General features: G+C 50.6%; 1 protein-coding gene across 1 annotated transcript in view; it reads right to left on the bottom strand.

The window, feature by feature from the left end:
* Vdr (vitamin D receptor) overlaps positions 1-15,513 on the bottom strand; it is a 51,994-nt gene extending 36,481 nt beyond the window's left edge. The window contains exon 1 of the mRNA NM_017058.2: positions 15,497-15,513. The gene's annotated coding sequence lies outside the window, so the exon portion shown is untranslated. The remainder of the gene's footprint in view (positions 1-15,496) is intronic.
* Positions 15,514-19,690: the final 4,177 nt, after the last annotated feature.

The raw sequence follows: 19,690 nt of genomic DNA on the forward strand, positions 1-19,690 counted from the left end.
AGTCTACTCTTTGAGACGGTTCTTAATCAGCCATTTTGAGAATATCTATCTCTGATATACATCTCTGAGAACCTTTCAAAGTCATGACCTGGTACCCCACAGAGTCAACGGTTAGAGAGTCATGCCAGAGAAACAGGGCTACAAATCCCCATTTTTCCAAGAATCTCTTGGCTGATGGTCCCTATCATGACTGGGTGTCTTAGAGCTGGGTAAAATTCAGAGCTGGGAGGCCCTAGGTGATGAGACAGGAGACACATGGCTTGCTGGGTGGGTTTCCACTTCTTATCAGCAACAATTATTCCTGCAGGCTGCTTTTTTTCCAGTGGAAACTCTGCTCTCAGCTTTGTCAACAAGATTTCTGGGCTGATTACTGCTCTCCAGGTAACAGGCAGGAGGCCCCGTGGTTGCTGGAAAGCATAGGCAGCCCCCAGGGGGCTGGTGGAGCACAGAGGGAGTCAGCCCTATCCTACGACACAAAGCCAATTTCTTGGGTTTGACAGCGGAGAAAAACTGAGGCCTTCACAAGGAAAGAGATATCTACAGAACAGAGTGTTTCCTAGCCAAGACCCCACAAGGCCTAAGAAAAGTGAGCCTTAGGATGGGTTCATTCTTTGAAGGCAGTTGTGGGAAGGCCCCTGTAAAAGCCCTGATAACAATGCTGTTACCAATTAATATCAACCCCACTCACACAACAAATAACGAGAAATAGAGAGGTGGATGAGGTCTACGCGCTCGCTACTGCCTCTGCACGCACAGCTCTTGGTTTCAGCCTTCATAGCTGGTGGGCTGGAGTCAATACAGCTAGAAGCCACTGACACGGAAAGGGGGTACACGGGGCCTGATCTTACACTATGTGAGCGGATCTTCCTAGGATACCAGGATGGGAGCGTTGCTCAGGGAGATCAGGTATAGGGAAGAGTTGGTGGGACAAGAGGATTTTTTTTTCCTCCAGTGACTAGAGACCAAGAAGTTTAAAGTGAGACAACCTCAAGCACGTGGGGAAATCCAGACTCCTGTGAGTATCCAACCCTGCTAATGCTGATACAGCTGAGAGCTAAATGGGCCTTTGTTACTTGAAAATTCTTACAGACAGTAGATACAATGTTTCTTCTTTTGAAATATCCCCTGGTGGGGTGGCGGCGGCTGGCCACTCCTTTAATCCCAGTGGTTGGGAGGCAGAGACAGGTGGCTATCTAAGTTTGAGGATAGCCTGGTCTACAGAGCCAATTCCAGGACAGCCATGGCTGCACGGAGAAACCCTGTCTCAACAAAACAAAGAAAAGCAAAAACAACACTGAACAAGGCAACCCCAAGGCCAGCTTTGGGTGCTCTGTGCCTCTCTCTCTCCAGGCTGGGATGCTTGAGGGGTTCTGGAGGCTGCTTCCCTGGAGCTCAGGAAGAATGCTGGAATGCTTGGAGGCCCTCGGCTCCTTCCTCTGGTTGGCCCTGGCCAGGTTTCTTTTCTCTGAGATCAATGCTGTTTCAGTCACTCGGATTCTCTCTGCATCAGCGACAGGGCAATACTCCAGGTCCTTGTGAGTTCTCTAAGCCACTGGTGGTCTGACCTCTAAAGCCAGCTACAGATGCTGTTCACTACCTAAGCCCTGTCCCTCAGTGTCCTTCCCTGGTTGCTCATCCACAAATAGGGACACAACAGTGCTGGAACGTTGGGGCTGCTGTGATGACCAGAGATTCCTGAGAGACCATCATCCCAGAGTGCGTTTGGTTGATCAGTCAGAAGAATGGGGGGGGGGCTGCAGGTTCTAGACCGGGGAGGACAGGAATCCTACCCTCCGCCCTAGGATCTCCATCCCAGATGTTACTCAGGAAGTCATGTGTTTGCAGGCTGCATAAACAACTAGCCAGTCCGTCCACTTGCCATGGCTTACAAAACACTGGCTTCTCGGAGGGGAGGAAAATGGATCACTTCTCTCTTTCTACATAGGTAGAGAAACTGGCCTGCATATCTAGGCTCTCTCTAGAAGGAAGAGAACGCTTGCCATTCCCCAGCTGCTACTAATTACTAACCCCTGGCCTGTAATCTGGCCTCTGTCCCCTTTCACATCTCTGTCCCACCCACAGAGGGACTGAATTCATGGCAGTCCCCCAGCTGTCCTCCTGTCTGTTCTGAGGACACAGCTGACCTTTATCCTACTCCTGCCCACCATTGTGTACAGGGAAAGGCAGATACCAGTGCACTGGAGCTGGGAGGTGACAGTCAGAGATGTGGTGCCCTGAAACCCTGGCTGCCTCAGCTCCTAGGTCCTGTAAGAGGACCTGGCGCTGGCTGTAGTGGGACCTTCACTGGTTTTCCTTTCATTCTAGGTGGTACAGGTTCTGAGGCCTGCATTGGAAGCAGTGACAGGCTCCGGGCTTCTCTGAGATAAGCAGGATTGGCAAGGTCTAGCTCCCATAAGGGACCTACTTACCATATGGTGTCCTTTCTATCTTCTGGGTCCTTAGTGAGGAGAGATGTCCCCAAGTGTCCAGTTATCGTCTCAAGGCCTAGGTCAAGTGGGTGAACCTCAGCCTTAGAGGACACCAGCTGCTCCCCAGGTTTTGGGTAGAAACCCCCTCCAGACTTTTCATTCTTGTGTGTAGATCCCTTTGGGGACCCATTTGAGGGCAAGGGGCAATGGCGTTTCTTCCTGACCTCACAGTGGTGGACACTGGCTTGCCATACCTGATGTTTGTACTGAGGACTGAACCTAGAGCCTTGATCTTTGATGGTGACTTGTGCCTAGCCTCAGCACCGACTACAAGACAAAGCTTGCCCTAGAGGCTGGAAGTATATGAAGAGCGAGGTGTAGCTCTCGCCCTCTTGAAGCTTACGGCCACAGGGGATGACAAAGAGGACCCCTTGACTGAGGATGACATGTTATAGTGCAGGTAAGCACAGGGGAGCCCCTGGCCTCATTTCCACTGGATGTGCTATAGACCCAGAGCCCCAGGGAAATTCTCATAGAGCCATTAGTCACTGAGCTACAAGGGTGAGGCAAAGGAAAGTGCTAGAACTTTGCAGCCCAGCTCTGGGCCAAAAAAAAAAAAATGGGTTAACAGAGTCAACAGAAGCTGGAGAAAAGGCAGTTCCGCATCCCCAGTCAACCCTTCTTCCATTCATCAAGTTGTCCAGAGAAGCAAGATACGGTTGCCAGCCATAGGAAGAGCAGACACCTCCCACTTTCCAGATCTCCAAATCTGCCTTTGCTCGGCCTCTCAGTCTACCCTGCCTTCTTGGCCAAGTCACCTCCTTGTTGCCAGGAATCACATCAAGGAAGGGGCTGGGTGCGAAAATATACAGCACTCACAAACAACTTACATCGTGGGCAGCGGTGGCGAGCTGTCTATGAGCACACGCCAACCCGTACTGAGACCAGATGTCCAAACTCACGGGTGGCCCATACCCAAGCTTCACCTTACCCTCAAAGCTCCAAGGGAGAACAATGTTTGAATATAATGTATCAAGCCAAATACTGCTGGGGGAGGTTCCCCCAGGGCCACAGGGTGGAAGGAAAGATCCTTGCCCAGCTCCTACCCATTGGATATCCTCCTCTTTGATTTTCTTTGGTACTCCCTGCAGAGGGAGAAGGAGTAGATTTAACTTACAGGGACAACTTTTAATACATGTGGCCTCGGGATAGAGGAGGAGTTAATCCCTGGGTCTTGAGAGGAATGGCTTTTCTCTCTTCTGGTAGTCAGCAACCTGCTGCCCACAAGCCAGGACCTAAGCGGAAAGTGGCTCCATGGTCAGCTTCCCGCCTGAGCCGTAGCCCCACCTTCTACGAGGCGGGAACGCCCCCTGTCTTCCAACTTGCCAGAAGAACAGAGTCTGGTTCCAGAAAGGGTTAGAACAGAAAGCAGGCTGTGCTTAGGGCCTTCCCCGTGCCTGCTCTACCCTGGAGCTAGGCTTTGCAGAGAGGAGGTGATGATCAACCGAGCTCTCTCACCACCATCTTCCCTACCCAGGCCGGATTCACCGTTTCACCGTGTACCTAGAGCCTCTGCCAGCTAAGCATCCGGTGTGCAGCTATCTAAGCTAGGCCAGTGGCCATGGCCCTTCCTGCCCCTGGGAGGAGAGGTGGGTGACCCCTCCATCCACTGCTTCCCCTTCTGTCCGAGAACTCCTCCTGACCTGAAAAACAGCTCTGTAGCCGGGTTCTGGATTGAAGTTTAACAGAGACAAAAATAATTCCCTCGAGTGAGCTATTTTCTGCCCGGCTTTTGGAATAATAGCTCAGGGTAACAGGCAGTGGGGGTAGAAGCTGGCCACGGGCCACCATCCTCTTAGGTCGTTTTCATTTGCCCACTGCCACTTCCTCTGGAGTCAGGCTTTAAAGAGACATAGCAACTCAGTAATGAACAGCACTGGGCTCACAACCATCTATCAGCACCGGCTGCCACCGGCTGCCACCTGCCACCACCTGTGTCCTGGGTGAAAAATGATGCTCTGGCCTTGTAGGAGCCAGGGATGGTAGGTCTCCACGCATAGCTCCTACACTGAGCCTCGAGTAAACCATACAAACCTCACCAGACAGTTGAATCAGCTGAGATAAAACATTTCCGAACGTGTAATAAAAATAGTCACGCTCTGTCTGCAGAAGCGTTAGCCGTTGCTTTACTAGGATTCTCCCAGGTATTGAAGAGGAGGGATAAACTTCAGGAAGAAGGCAGGCGCCTGTTTAAGGATCTGACGAGCATAGTCAGCAATCTGCTGGCTCCCGGGACCACCAAGTCTAGCTGGGGAGAAGCTAGTGCAGAGCAGGATTTGGGAGTGTAGCTCAGTGCTGGACCACGGAGCTCAGTGCTGGACCACAGACTCAGAGTCCCAGGTTCAATTCCCAGCCCGAGGCACAGGCACAGAGGCCCTTTGTAGTTTACGCTGAGCAGCAGGTTTGTAACAAAGCTCTATTGTTCGTGTGGTTTTGTTTCCTTTTGCCCAGCAGCACCCCTTCCTTCAACTGTTTGGCACCTTGTGGTTTTGTTTGCTTGCTTTTTGTTTGTTGTTTGTTTGAGACTGTGGCCCGGCTTCTAAGTTCCTACTGATTCAAAGAGGACCTTGAACTTCTGGTCCCCTGCTTTTCTTCCCCAAGTGTTGGGGTTACCGGTGTGTACCACCAAACCCGTTTATGCCACGCTGGGGATTCAAACCTGGGGCTTTGTGCATGTTGGGCAAGCACTCTACTAACTGAGCCACACCCCTAGCCTTGTTAGCTTAAAAAAAAACAAAACAAAACAACTTTCTCTTAATGATTTTCCCTCTAATGCTTGTGGCGGATCACTGACTGGAGAGGTAGCATATGGGAGATTGAAGGATTGAAGGGCAGGGAGTAGGGAATGGAGGAACTTGGGGCGTCACCTAAACCCTCTCTTCATCACTCACTACAAACAGGATCTCTGGCCTCTGCTCCTCCAGGGAGAGGCTTTCGACACCTTCCTCTGTGTAGCCCTCACCTGCTGAAATAGAGTAATAGAGCCCAAGGGGCCTCAGGAGGCCCTGGGTTCTGTTGCCTACCCCCCATCACCAACAGGGAGTGCGAGTTTTCAAATTATCAGCTGGGTGGCGGCAGCACACTCGTTTAATCCCAGAGGCAGGTGGGTCTCTGTGGGTTCGAGGCCAGCCTGGTCTACAGATTGAGCTCTAGGATAGCCAGGCCTATACAGTGAAGCCCTGTCTTGAACCCTGCCTCCAACTCCTCCTACCAAAAAAGGAAACATCATTGTTTTTTAGAACAGAGAGATTTCAACGGATATAAAGTGCTTGCTATGCATAAGGACCAATGTTTGGATCCTCCGAGTAAAAGCCAACATGGTGGGTATTGGGCCTGTAGTCCTGGTGAGGATTCAGTCAGAGATAATGTCTCAACAAAACAGGTATAGGAGGGACAGAGGAAGGCGCTTGGGATTGACCTCTGACCCTGCACACGCACGCGCGCGCGCGCGCGCACGCACACACACACACACACACACACACACACACACACACACATCCCCTACATGCATTGTAGAAAAAAAAAAGAAAGAGGGACAGGGAGAGGTGGGTGAACTTCACTTAAAAACAGAACGAAACGAAACCCTACATGTCTAGCATGTCTAGCTTGCTATGAAAACCTAATTGGATCATGAGGCCACGCTGGGATGTAGTTCCAGCAGTGCAGGCCTCCAACGGTCCCATCTGAATACCAGCCCAAAGTCCTTCCGTACATCTCACTGCGCCCTACAGCTTCACTCTCTGGCCTTGGCCCCTGCACCAGCCTGCATGGACGCGGAGCTCAGCGTTCAGAAAGACACGGCTAGAAGGGCAACTCTGAGGCCAGCCTACCTGGCTGGGCCCAGTCCCTGGTCCTCCCTTGTACTGGCTGTACTCACCACAACCTTCTCTCTCTCTCTCTCTCTCTCTCTCTCTCTCTCTCTCTGTCTCTCTCTCTCTGTCTCTCTCTCTCTGTCTCTGCCTCTCTCTCTGTCTCTCTGTCTCTGTCTCTGTCTCTCTGTCTCTGTCTCTCTGTCTCTGTCTCTCTGTCTCTCTCTCTCTCTCTCTCTCTCTCTCTCTCTCTCTCTCTCTCTCTCTCTCTCGGCTTCTGTTTCCTTATCTGCGAGATGAGAGAAATCACAGTCCACACCTTCTAAGCCTGTAAGGAGTCCATGGGCCAATTCTTGCCAACGGCTTAGTTCCGTGTCTGGCACACGGTGCCTGCTCCATCAATTTTGGTGCTGGTGACTGTGCCCAGTGGGTATAATCACCGCAGACGATTCACCTGAACTTCGGCTTGGCTTTTAAAGATAACATAACCGTGTAAACGGCTACCGGTCCCCGACCTTCATACCACAGCATGCTCGGTCTGTCTACACACGAAGGTGTTTTGTACCTGGTAAACTTCATCTGGACGACTCTGGGATGCGCTAGGACCCTGTGTTGAGTCGGGACTTTTCTGGGATGGGATCTGTTATTGGGGCTCATGGTAGAGAGGAGGACAACAATGAACACATAGTCACAGTGCTGTCGGGTCTAAGATCTCCTCGCCCGGGCCTGTCTTCAACTACTCAGCCCTTGCTGTCCAAGGGGGTTCTGCTATGGATTTGATTCTTTCTCTTTTCCCAGAATCGGGACATCTGAGGACCTTATTAGGAGACACCTAACTTGAATTCATTCCCTTCCCTCCAGTTTCCCAGGCTGCACTCAGGACAAAGGCCTCAGATCTCAAACAGAGTTCATTAAAATGGAATTTTACCCGAGGCAGCCCCTCCTCCACTCCCGAACATCATGGCACCCAAGATGTGCATGTGCTTGCCAAATAGGCTGAGCAGAGGTAACTTCCCATCCCTGGCACGAGGCCGGAAATTCAGAGCCATTCTGAACGAAGAACTCTGCCCTGAAGGTGTTTTCCAGCACCGCTCGGCCAGCCTGAAGCTGCCCTGCTCGCTCTGGCCAGAGCCCCCGGCCACCTCTTTTCCAAGTGAACAAGAAGGGGAGGGGATCTGAGGTCTGAGCTGGACGAAGGTCACTACAGAAGCAGGAGCTGCCGTGGGAAGAGAGCTCCTCTCAGGCTCAGAAAGGCCATAATTGAAGTACTGGTTCTTTCGTGGTAACTTAATGACTTTGGGCAGGAAAGCCAACCCCTTAATCCTCTGAATCTCCATTTCCTCTTCATAAATCAGAGCGGCATAAGCAAGGAGAAAAAGGTATTAAAAAAAACCATTTGATATAGTGCCTGGAACATGTTAAGTTTTACTAACCTTTGGTTACCATGACTATTATATAATATGCTAACCTCCTAAGGGCCAAAGGTTGGTTTACAGAGAGATGCTGGGTAGAGTTGGGGGTGTGGGCAGCAGTGGGGGGAAGATAGTCAGGACCTGGATTTAGTTAAGCCTTGGGCCTGGCATCCAAGGCGAGCGAGGCTCAAGGCACTTGTCTGCTCTGTAAATCGACAGGCACAGACTGGCTGGAGTAATTACAGAGTTGACTGACAGCTAGGGTGGCCCTTGCAACCGCCCAGCCAGCCACATTCTTTAGTCGGGTGGATGGGTGGGTGGCTAGGTGGGCAGCTGACTGTTTATGTATCTACCAGGATGCTGGGCAGTTAATAACTCCTTTCCCCAGTATCCCTGGGCTGTTCAACACTGATAGCACTTGGCTTCTTTCCCTATGGCAACTTCTTGGGCAGTACCCCTGTCTCAGCCCTCCAGTTGCTTCCAAGACAAGTCAGAAAGCTTAAGAAACAAGGTCAGACTCTGAACAGTTGACCAATGAAGTCTCGCTCTCTCTTCCCTGGTGTCTTGAGCTCTCTCTCTCTCTCTCTCTCTCTCTCTCTCTCTCTCTCTCTCTTTTCCCTGGTGTCTCGAGTACCTTAGAATCCCTATATGGAATCCCATCATAGTCCCAACCTCAGTGTTCCAAGTAGCTAATGCAGATAGTTCGGTGCTAACATCAGGTTCTGGAATGGACTGAAGAGTTGTGAAATTTTAGCAAGCATGCAGGCTTGGGATCGAACCCTTGCCTATTACTGATGGAAGGCCAGAAAGATACGACTTAGAGATCAGGCACAGAGGTCTCAGAATGCTTGGCCCACCTGTCCACAGTGCCTCAGACAATCACACCCACAAGCCAGAAACCAGGGCCATGACAATACCACAGTAGCTAAACGTGGCTACATAGACTTGTCTAGAGCAATCCTGTCATTTTGGAGATGAAGTTGATATTGGGTGTTGAAAACCAGGGCGGAGGAAAGGGACCTTCCATTCACAGTCAAAGGGGGAATTCTGAGTTCTGGTTTATTTGTTTGTTTTTAATATCAACTCCAAGCATGGGGTTCTGTGTAAACCAGCGATGCCATCAGATGAAGCACAGTATCATTTCACAGTAGCCCTGAATTGAAACAACGCAGATGACTGTCCACCAGAGGGAGGACATACAGTGTGTGGCATTTTCACAACGGAATGCTCCGTCGCAGCATGAACTGATGTGTGTCGGTGTGGAAGAGCACATAGGTCCCATGAAAAGGCGTGTGACAGAGAATGGTGTGTAAAACCCTCAAGGCCGTGCAACCCAGCACTGGACACTGTCTCAAAAACCCATGTGAAAACTTATAAAAGAAAGCAAGGGGTAACAAGCCCGGACCTACCTTGCCCTGGGGAATGACGAGAGCATTCTGACAGACTGTTTGGTCTGGAGAGAAGACATCGCTGGTAAAGTGCTTGCTCCCCCAAAACGGGAGGACCTAGCTTGATCTCAGTGTGTCAGGGTGTTGTAACCCCAAACTGGGGATGCAGACGGGCAGATCCTTGAGGCTCACCGCCAGTCTAACCTAATTAATGAGCTTCAGGAGTGGACGGTGTTCCTAAGGCTAACACCTAAGCTTGTACTCTGGCCTACATGTCTACACACAGACACACAGACACACACACACACAGACACACACACATGTGCACACATGATCTACATGCATACACACACAGACACACACACATGCATGTGCACACATGGCCCACATGCCTACACACAGACACACAGACACACACATACACACACATGCATGTGCACACATTGCATTTTTTTACATTTATTTATTTATTCACTTATTTATTGTGTGTGTGTGTGTGTGTGTGTGTGCACGCGCATGTGTGCGTTCACCACGACAACATAGATGTAGCTGCCGGAGGGCAGCTTGCAGGAATCAATTCTCCCCTTCTGCCATGTGGATTCTGGGGCCTGAACTCAGCTTGTCAAACCTGGCAGCAAGCGCCTTTACCCCGTGATCCTTCTTGTCAGCCCAGACACACATATACTTTAAGAAGTTTAATGAGTTTCTGTAAATGCTCTACTCCTAACTTGGGTGGTTAGTGTAGCTGTATAACATCTGTAATCATGTTATATACTCTTGAGTGATATATTATTTCTCAATTAAAACAAAACAACAGACAAAAACAAAAGGCAACTGAAGAGCGGGAGTCGACGGAAGCTCAGCGACTCTCCCAGGTTCCTCGTCTCACACACAGAGAAATGAGAAACCAGTTTACCAAATCTGCATTTAGCCAGACGCTAGGACAAGTGTTCCTGAGATCCCGCAGGATCTTTCATAATGGGGTTCTGTGCTATCAACTTGGAACCCGGCCACAGTTTCCCCTCTCTCCTCTCCTCCCTCGTGCTATCACCTTAGAAACATCCTTAGTCCATGTCCACTGAGCGACTGTAAGAGCTTTTTAGAAGTCTACTCTGTGCCGGGCACTTGACTTTCCTCTGCTAATTCTCAGCAATTCTGCAGTGAGGCTATGATCACCTCTAGTTTACTGATAAGGAAATGGGAGTTTGGAGGGATTAAGAAATTTGCTCCCCCTCCCCAAACAACTGGAATGTGGGCAAAAGCTATTGCCTGTATTGTACGTGGGATGTGTTCCTCTAGCTGGACTGCTGTCAGTGGGAGAGGAAGTGCCTAGTCTTGAAGAGACTTTAAGTGCCAGGATAGGGGAATACCCAGGAGACCCTCACCAGCTCAGAGAAGGGGAGGTGATATGGGGGAAGGACCGTGGGAGGAGGTAGCCAGGAGGGGGCAGTGAGCGGGATGTAAAGTGAATAAGTAAAAAAAAAATTAAATTAAAAAATAATAAAAAAGAAATTTGCCTCCAAAGTGACAAATCCAGAATTCTGACTCTTTCTCCCGCTCTTCCCAGCTGCAAACCCAGCCTCAAAGCCTCGATTGTTGCTAGAGGGCACTGTGGAATGTTAGCGCCAAGGGGAAGCCTCTAAGTGCACTCAGGAGTTCAGCAAAGGCCTAACTGGAGACCTGGCTAGAGTCCGTTTCTCCAGGTACGGAAGCAGGCTGGGGTCAGGCGCCTAAAAGAGACAGTCGGAGCAGGGTGGGGCCAGACAAGGAAGAGGAGCTCAGATGAGCTGTTGGGACAGTGGCCTCTTTAACCTGTTCACCTAGCACACCACAGCTGTTTAAAACGGAAAGAGGATTCTTTTGCCTTCCAGACCATCTAAGTATTGCTGGACTCTGCGTGTGACGCTAAGTTTCTTGGATGCTTCTGAAATGAAACTTGTATCTAAGACCACAACAGAGGCACAGGAGTCGGAAGGAGCCTTCTGAGACACTACCAGCCCCAGAGCAACCTTTGGCCCAGGGGAACCTACACTCGGGTCAGCTCGTTCTAACAAGTGAGTAAGTCTGACCCCACGGCTCACAAACACTGATTACGAGCCAATAACATGAAAGCCACGGCCCTAAGTGTCTGCGACTGCCCTGGGAACACAGGGAGGTAGAGTTCCTGGGGTTTCTACTGTGGTTTCAGCAGTCCCGACTCTCCGTCTTCACACTGCAACCCCTCTAAGCCTCAGTGTTTCCATGTAAAGGATGGGCACAGGAGTCCTTCCCTCTTAACACAGAAGAGCAATGGGACCGGGAGGCTGTACCCATCAAGTGCACAGCATCTGGTATCTAGTGCCCAGTGAGCATTCCTAGAGTTACGGTTCCAGCGCCAGCAGGTGGCACACCCCAGTCCTGTCACCAGCAAAGGCTTGGGAGCTCCAGAGTGTCTGGAATATCACACGTTGCAGAAGTCCTTAAAGGGTTCGGCTTGGCATCAGGAGTCCAGTGAGAGGTAGTAGCTTCCCAGGAAATGGAGCTTGGTGCTGACCAAACTCCACTTTCCCGCTGGTACAGCTGCCTACACCCTGCTAACGACAGGGCTCTCCCCTGTGCAGAATGAGGACTTTGTGTGGCATCTGGCTCTGGGAACACTGCTTACTTTATTCCTTGGCACGAGACCTGCAGGGCAGGTTCAGAGAAGCGTGGCTCACACGCAGACTCTCACAGCTCCCTCCGCCTCTTCCTCTAGCCTCTGCCGTTTGCCCACTAGCCACCCTGCCCTCTCCGAGCCATCTCAGTGCAGGGAGACGGGGTTCTCCCCACCTCCCCCATCTGTACAGGCAGGCTACAGGCAGGCGGGACTTCCCAAGAGGTCCTACTCGATCTTTTCATTATAAGCGATGAGAAAGAGTGACTTCTGGCTTGCCAGAGTAAACAGTCATTCCATAGTCATGGAGGCTCCACTCCCCCCCACCCACACCCCTGTATTCTATGCCTTAAACGCTCACACAGCCTTTGGGGAATCTTCAGAGAGGCTGCCCTGAGTATCTGAACCACAAGTATCAGAGGGGAGGGCAGTTTCTCTTCCACATGTCACTACCATAGGATGCTGTCACTGCCACCAACGCCTATCACTTAGGTTGAGCAAGATGTGTCTGTCCCCACCCTGGACCATTTCTCCAGTAGTCAGAGACAGGAAACTCAAACACTAGCATCCAAGGGTAGCAGTTCTATGCCCGACCCAGTCTTCCCAGCTCCACTGCCTGTCTCGGTTGTCATTTTCCTAGATTTCTGATTCTCGTTGGCCTGTGCTCCTTATCTACATCGACAAGATCTGAATAGCCTTCCTCCCCTGGTTGTTCACTCACAGTAGAGTGGGATTTCTTTTGGACATGGGAGAGTCCCCAGAGGTCCGAGAAGCTAGAGGGACCAAGAAGGCAGCTGTAGGAAACAGGGAAGAGGGAGTAGGTGGCTGAGTCTTAGCCTAAGTCTATCCCAGCTCCCTTGGGGAGGCTAAAGAAGAGCTGCCAGGTCTTCTCATCTCTCTGTGAGCTGCAGAGGCACAGGGAAAAAAAAAACAATGGCAAGGGCAGTCACAAGTGAAGGACAAAGGAAAGTCGCTACAGTGGTGGGCTAAGTCTGGGGGCAAAGTGGCCAGGGGCAACTCTACCCTTAAGGAAGGACTGGAGTTGGCTGACTAGGCCAGAGAGTGGACTGGGGTGCTGGGGCTGCCCTCAGGATCGTGCTGTCCCACCTTCACCTCAGCCTTAAGTCTCCCCAAGCCCCCTTGTCCCTTTATCACTCAGTGTGACCTCTCCTGGGTTTGGATGATTCGGTATCCGGCTTACCCTGCTTTGGGTTAATGTCTTGGCGTCGCCACACACACAAAACCCCCTTCACACATGAGAATCCCAGTTCGGATTATAAATCATACGGTCGCTTTTTTTTTCTTTTTTCTTATATTTTTGGTTGTGAGCCTAGCCTTTAACGGCTGAGCCATCTCTCCAGCCCTCTTTTTTCTTTTTTGGCGTATCCATCAGACACTGGCGTGAAGCAAGGTTAAGGGCAAAACGGGAGAGACGCGTAATGAAAAGGGAGGTCCTGGTAGTACAGAGCTGCTGCTAGGCTGGCTTCAGCCCAGTCAGAGCCTCCCCGGACTGAACAGCAACGGTAGACAGCCAGAGCTGCTGATCCTCCTGGAGCTTGATTTGGAGGCTGAGCCCTCCTCTGCTGGCACCCCTTGGAGGAGGGGGCTGCCACCATGCTGGGACACACAGAAGGCTCCCACTTCAATATGGCCCTGTCCTTATTCCCTCCACCTGCATGAGCTCACAGCAGTGGCAAACGGAAGCTTGAGCCCCCTCACCCACTCTCCAGCTACAAATTAGAGTAGGGTATCCCGGCACCCTGGCCTTGCCTCTCTGCTGTGTAGACAACAGCAGCCAAGGGGCTGATCTCAGCCAATCCCTAAAGTATAAGATTGGGTAACTTCTTGGTCTCGCCATTTAGACCCTAGGCCTTCTGGAAGCCTAGGCTTTGTGCATCTGCAATCTGTGCTGAAGGCAGATTCAGGGGGTCTTTGGGGGCTTCCCAAGGGACTCAATCCCTCCAAGAGATCAGTTCAGAGGGGGGCTGGGTGGGTGGGTGGGAGGGAGACTGAGAGACCATGTTATAAGTAAGTAGAGCTCAACAGATCAGGGCCTCTAGAGAATACACAGACTTTATGATTGTACCTGGAGAAGAATGAGGGTCTCTTCTAAGCTGCCCAAATCTCCTTCTTTCTCTCCTTTACTAGTCCGTCCTCCATCTTGGTTGGGAACCAAGTAACAGAGAACCAGGAACACTGACTGGGGATTCCTACCTTTTGCAGTTTGAGACAATGTTTCTATGGCCTCCCTGTGGCCTCAGACAAGCTAGTAAAGGGTACCGGGTAAGGCCCCCAGGTCACCTATTTCTGCTCAAGGGGTCTCTAGTATCCAAAACAAAACCAGAGACTTTTACTCTTACTGCCTCCTGCTCTGGCTGCATGCCAGTACCGAGAAGTATTTCAGCGAGATCCACGCAATTCTTTCTAGTCTTCAGCTAAGGAAGGAATAGAGATGGTCCCCTAACTGTAAAATACCCTTAGTTCACAGAGTTAAGGGTCCTCGCTCCCAAGCCTGGGGAAACCATTCCTTGCATTTTCTGCTCCCTGAACCTTCTGATTTCTCCTGCATGCCTGTCTTATGAGACAAGATGGGTATCTGGCAAAGTAGAAATGGAACCAGTAGCTGGTAAGTCCACAGTCTTGGGCTGTATCTCTAGTTCGTAAAAATAGGAAGAGGTATGGATTTACCACAAAACCACTGTCTCTTCATGGTCATCTCCTGGAATCATCCCTTGTCCATCAAACAGCCATTGCTGACACCCCTACCCCCTGCTGTCATGAAGAAGATGCCTTCCTCAGGGCATTGGAGCAGACCTGAACTCTGTCCAAGGGAATTTTTGCAATGCCCAGAAAATGCCTGCCCAACTGCTTGCCTGGGCTCTGGCCCCTCTCACTGCTTCTGGGCCCAGACAGGAGGCTGACTCACTCACCACAAAGAGGAGGAGGAGGAGAAGGAGGAGGAAGAGGAGGAGGAACACGAGGAGGAGGAGCAGCAGCAGGAGGAGAAGGGTGGCTTAGGCTCAGAGAGCCAAGGCTCCCAGAGCCCAGGCAGATTCAGCCTCAGGTGGGGGGATAGTCATAGAGGAGACCGTGGACCTCGAGATCACATACCTAGATTCTCCTCCTGGATCAAGTCCCTTCCCTCTCCAAACAGAAACTATTCCTTAAAACCCCTTTCTCAATTTCCATGCTCGCCCCTGAAACCCCCCAACCTCGCACATCTGTAGACAGGCTCTCCTGAAAGAGAAACCCAGCACACTAGTCTCAAAGCACCGGTGACTTTAGAAAGTCAAGAAAGGAAAACTCCATTTAAATTAGTCCACTCCATTATCACAGGTGATCACACATGGGCTCCGCGGGGTAATAAACAGGTAATAAACAGGCTCCCCACACTCCACCTCCAGAGACCTTAACACCATCGACAGCCAATCGTTCCCTTTCTTACTCCCCGACTCCAAAGCCAAAGCGCCGGTCCGAGGAAAGAAACAAACGCTTCTTGTTGTCGAGTGCTGAGCACCCGCCTAGCGAAGGACTCCTAAGCTGAGCGTCCTGAGCATCGCAACTTCAGCTTTCTCAGACTTGGGTGCCCTCTCAGAGTCCCAACCTCATGGCACCACAGCCCGGTTCTCAGTCCCCAACTTTTGCTTTTTTAGAGTCTTAGACTCTAGTGTTTGTACCTGGACACTCAGACCTCTAGACCCAAGACGCCCGCCCCGGGTCTAATCACTCACCCAGGACTCCCTTCCCCCTGCTCCCCGATTCGCACCTGGTCTGGCGGTGGACACACTGCTTGGCGCTCCCTGCGCTTGGGGCTCGACAGCAGCCTTTTGACAAGCAGAGACTGCTCAGCACCTGGCCCCGCCCCTGCAAGGCCCCACCTCCGGACCGCCCTGCCCCTCAACCACGCCCACTAGGTTCAGTCCTCTGCAGCTCTGAAACTTTCTTGACTTGGAAGCAACCACTGCACTGTCGCCTTGGAGACCCTGCCTTGTGAGAGGCTCTAGGATCGCCGGCCACAGCGCAGCGCAGGCGTCTGCCTTCCGTGGGGCAATCTTTGATGATATCGTGTGTGTAAATACACGTTTCTGCCGGTGGTGACCTGTGACGTATCCGCCACCCACCCCCGCCGCCGTGGTTCTACCCAGTCTGCTGTAGACGCCTCCGCCAGGTGTGTCACCCGTACCTGAGTTGACCCGGGACCCCGATGCCCGCGGCGCGCTGCAGGGAGCCGTCCTCGGCGCGCCAGTGGGGAATCGCCGACGACTTTCTCCTGCAGGGCGCTCAGCCGGACTCCACTGGTTAGGATTAGCTCAAGGAGACGGGAATGGAAGTTGGAGTTGCGGCCTCTCTCCTACCTGACATTCCTCTGTTAACTACAGCGACGGAACATGTTCCTGGCTAATTGCGTCTCGTTCCAGCGGGCTTTGCCTTAACTTCTGAGGTCTCTGCCTCCCAGATCCTCTCTTGCCACAGAGCCCTTGTGTGAAGGAATGAAACAGGCACAAAATACACCTCAAGACCTGGAACTATGGGTGGCTACTGAGAACTCGTAGAAAAATTAGATAAAGGTTACTCTCTACTCACCAGATGCTGAAAGAAATGGGTCGATAGGACTCCCTCCTTTGAGTAGGAGGATGTATGCACAAATAAACGTAAGAATGTTCTAGAATATAGATACCCACAATGTCACCAGACAGTTGGTGACCTCCTTTAGTCAGGGAAGATAATGTTGAGGAGGCTCCGTGGGAACAGGGAGGTGGAGAACTGAGTGATTTGCCCAGGCAGACCCGGTGAGCCAATGACCAAGGAGAGCTGAGCCTGACACAGGGGTGTTAGAGTAGAAGAAATACAGTCCCTTCCAGCTCTTGATGACTGTCCCTACAAGAAACCAAAAGAGGATAAACGGAAGAGTTTCCAGACAGTGGGGTCTGAGGGGGGAAGCTGTGAGGCAGCTCTCTAAGGGACTGTCATGGGAACATTCTGGAAGGACTAACAATTTCAGAAAACATTCGACACAAGGTGTTTAAACCCAGGGACGGACAATCTGTGTCAAATGAATGGATGGAAGTGACCTTTTGGGAGCCAACCCTACTGGTATTTGGTACCTAGTCTGGTATTCATTCTAAATGAGGAAAAAAATCATTTATTCTAAATGAAAGAATCACTTCCCAGAGCATCATGGGAAAGCTGAGTCTCTTGTGAGAAGAAAAGCACAGGAGGAAATCTCAACAGCCAACACCTTAGGGCAATCTGAGGTCCTAGGAGCCTGTGCAGGAGGGGAAGGAAGATAAGCACCAACATACTCCAAACTGATTGGCTATGAGTCTTTCACAGCAGTGACCTGGAATTTAACATAGGTAGCACAGTCAAGAGTCTGAAAGGAATTCTCTGGATGTTTTATTCAAACTTCGTGTCAATCTTTGAAGACAGAGCAGCAAAAACTGCCTCCCCGCATCTTAAAACTTGGCATTTTGACAGCTGGGCAATGACAGAGCCACTGGAACCCTGGATTCTTTTTGACTAACGGGCATCATTTCTTTCATACTGCCTCTCCAAAAGAACAAAATTCCATGTACTTTTCACCTATTGGATCACAGTCTAGGAAAAACCCAACCATGTGCGGAGAGGGGCGGAGAGATGGCTCAACCATTAAGAACACTGCTCTTCCAGAGGACCTGGGGTTCAGTTATTCCCAACACCTATATAGCAGCTCACGATTTTCTGTAACTCCGTTCCAGGGGATCTGACTCTCACACAGACATCCATTCAGTCAAGTCACCAATGTACACTAAATAAATAAATAAATACCCTCAATGTTACTTAAAACAACAAAAAATTTAAAAACAAACAAACAAACAAAAAAAACAAAAACAAAAAAACCCAGCCACCACGGTGAACTCAGATGTTCTAGGTTTGGCGAATTTACAAGGTTCTAGATGTCGTCACTGTTTAGCATACTCTGTGGTTGGTCCAATAACCATACACCTAGTGACGTCCTCCTCGTTCTCCCCCAATTCCTGGACCACCACCTCTCACCTGGCTCTCCTGACTCTCCTCTCCTTCATACCCCTGTCCATCAAACCCTTTCCACCATCTCCAGGCACCAATGATCAGCTGTGGTGTGTGTTACTCTATCATAGGTTATCGCCTTAGAACAAGATACTTAGTATTTATATTGAATAAGAATTTGTTCTAACCCAGCTTTGTTCTCAGAAAAGTAATTTTGTAACAGTGGAAAAAGCAGTATTTTTTTTCTCCCTTTGTTCTTCTAGAACCTGCCATTGTCTCCTGACACACACCCCACCCCCACCCCCAGGTCCTGGAAGGGAGGTTACTGGTTCTTACTTCCTTTCTTGGAAGCCTTGAGGGCAGAGAGCATTCTCTGGTAACTCTAGTTCAGAGCTAGTAGCTTTAATTCCTTTAGAGGCAGGTGGATCTGTGAGTTTCAGGCCAGCCTGCTCTAGAGAGAGTTTCAGGGCAGGCAGGCCATAGAGAGAAACCTTGTCTCAAAAAAGCAAAACAAAACAAAACAAACTTCTGCTAGATTGTTGCAGGAACCATCTGCTAGATCCTCTGCTCAAAATATGAATTTTCTTTTTCCCCCCTCTGAAGATACCATTCATTCTCTGTTGTCTTTAGAAGGGTGGTGTTAGTCACATGGTCAGACTACCTCTGGTCAGTTTTACCAGGGACTACATCAAAGCTCTGTAACCCAGCCATTTGTATATTAACAAATGATCCCTGCTAGGCGCATGCTCTCTGCAGGAGGGACTTCAGGGCTTCAGACCACCTTGTGTATCCCACGGGGCAAAAACCCTGGTCTCTGTCCATCTCTACTAGGCCCTGGGTGCCTATGGGTGGTGTGGGCGGACGTGGCCTGTCATCAGCCGATGAGCCCCTCTTTTCTGCACCTGGGCAATGTCTCAGGGATTGGCTGGCCCTCTCCGAGTTCCTAGCCATGATGTAAGATCCTAAAAGCAGATCCTTGTCTCTTACATTCCCACAGACCCGTGCTTACCAATGGACCGCTTCCCTCTGACCATTGGCTTTCTCCCGCCTTAGGTCTCTTTCCTCCTCCTCAGTATTTTACTGTTATGGGCACATGGGAAGACAGACAGCACTCTACAGATGCCAGAAAAAAAGATGCCCCGATAGCCACAGAGCTGCAGGGTCGTGGTGGGAGAAGAGTCCAAACTGTCTTCTCACTTAGATGCTTTTATGAAATTAAAAGTTTGGGAAGATTAACTTAGCCATCTTTTAGGATTCGTGTTTGTGTTCAGATGATGCAAATGAAATGAATAAATGGAGGAGCTGCAAGCAGAGAAAAGGGGCCTTCTTAGGGTAATGGCTTTCTAGTTGCCAGCTGCCGTGCAGTAAAGGTGCATGTTGTCACGACCCAGAATACGTACAGAAAAGTTCCCATGAAACAGGAGATGCCCTGAAATGGGTTCTTCTGGGTGAAAAAAAAAATAAAACAAGAAGAAATTTCTAAAAAGGAAGGACATGACAGCCCGGCCTCTAGGTGTTGTGGAGGAGAAGGTTTATTGTAGATACAAGGGAGAACATAACCAGAGGCAGGGACCTCTGGGAGAGTCCAGAGTGGACATGAACCTGAGCTATGGAAAGGGAGAGGGAGAGCGAGGTGAGGAGGTGGGAGGGCAGAGGGGGGAGGGGAGCCTCCAGCCAAGAGGTGCAGCCTGGGCCAAGAGGATGGCCAAGACCCTAGGAAAGTAAAGGTAGATTAAAATGGCTGGATTATATCAGGAAGGGTAGCCCAGCCCCTGGACTGAAGAAGTTTAGTGTAGAGGGCAGGACATGCCTGATATACCCTATAGCAGATAGGGTCTGAGGAGTGCTGGGAGAACCTGGTGACCAGGTCTGTTTTGGTATGTTAATGGGTTAATTAGGTTTGAGACCCCCGCTTTCTCTTACTCTCCCTCCCTCCCTCCTCCCCCACTAG

The sequence above is a fragment of the Rattus norvegicus genome, chromosome 7, assembly GCF_036323735.1.
Source record: "Rattus norvegicus strain BN/NHsdMcwi chromosome 7, GRCr8, whole genome shotgun sequence".
NCBI lineage: Eukaryota > Metazoa > Chordata > Mammalia > Rodentia > Muridae > Rattus > Rattus norvegicus.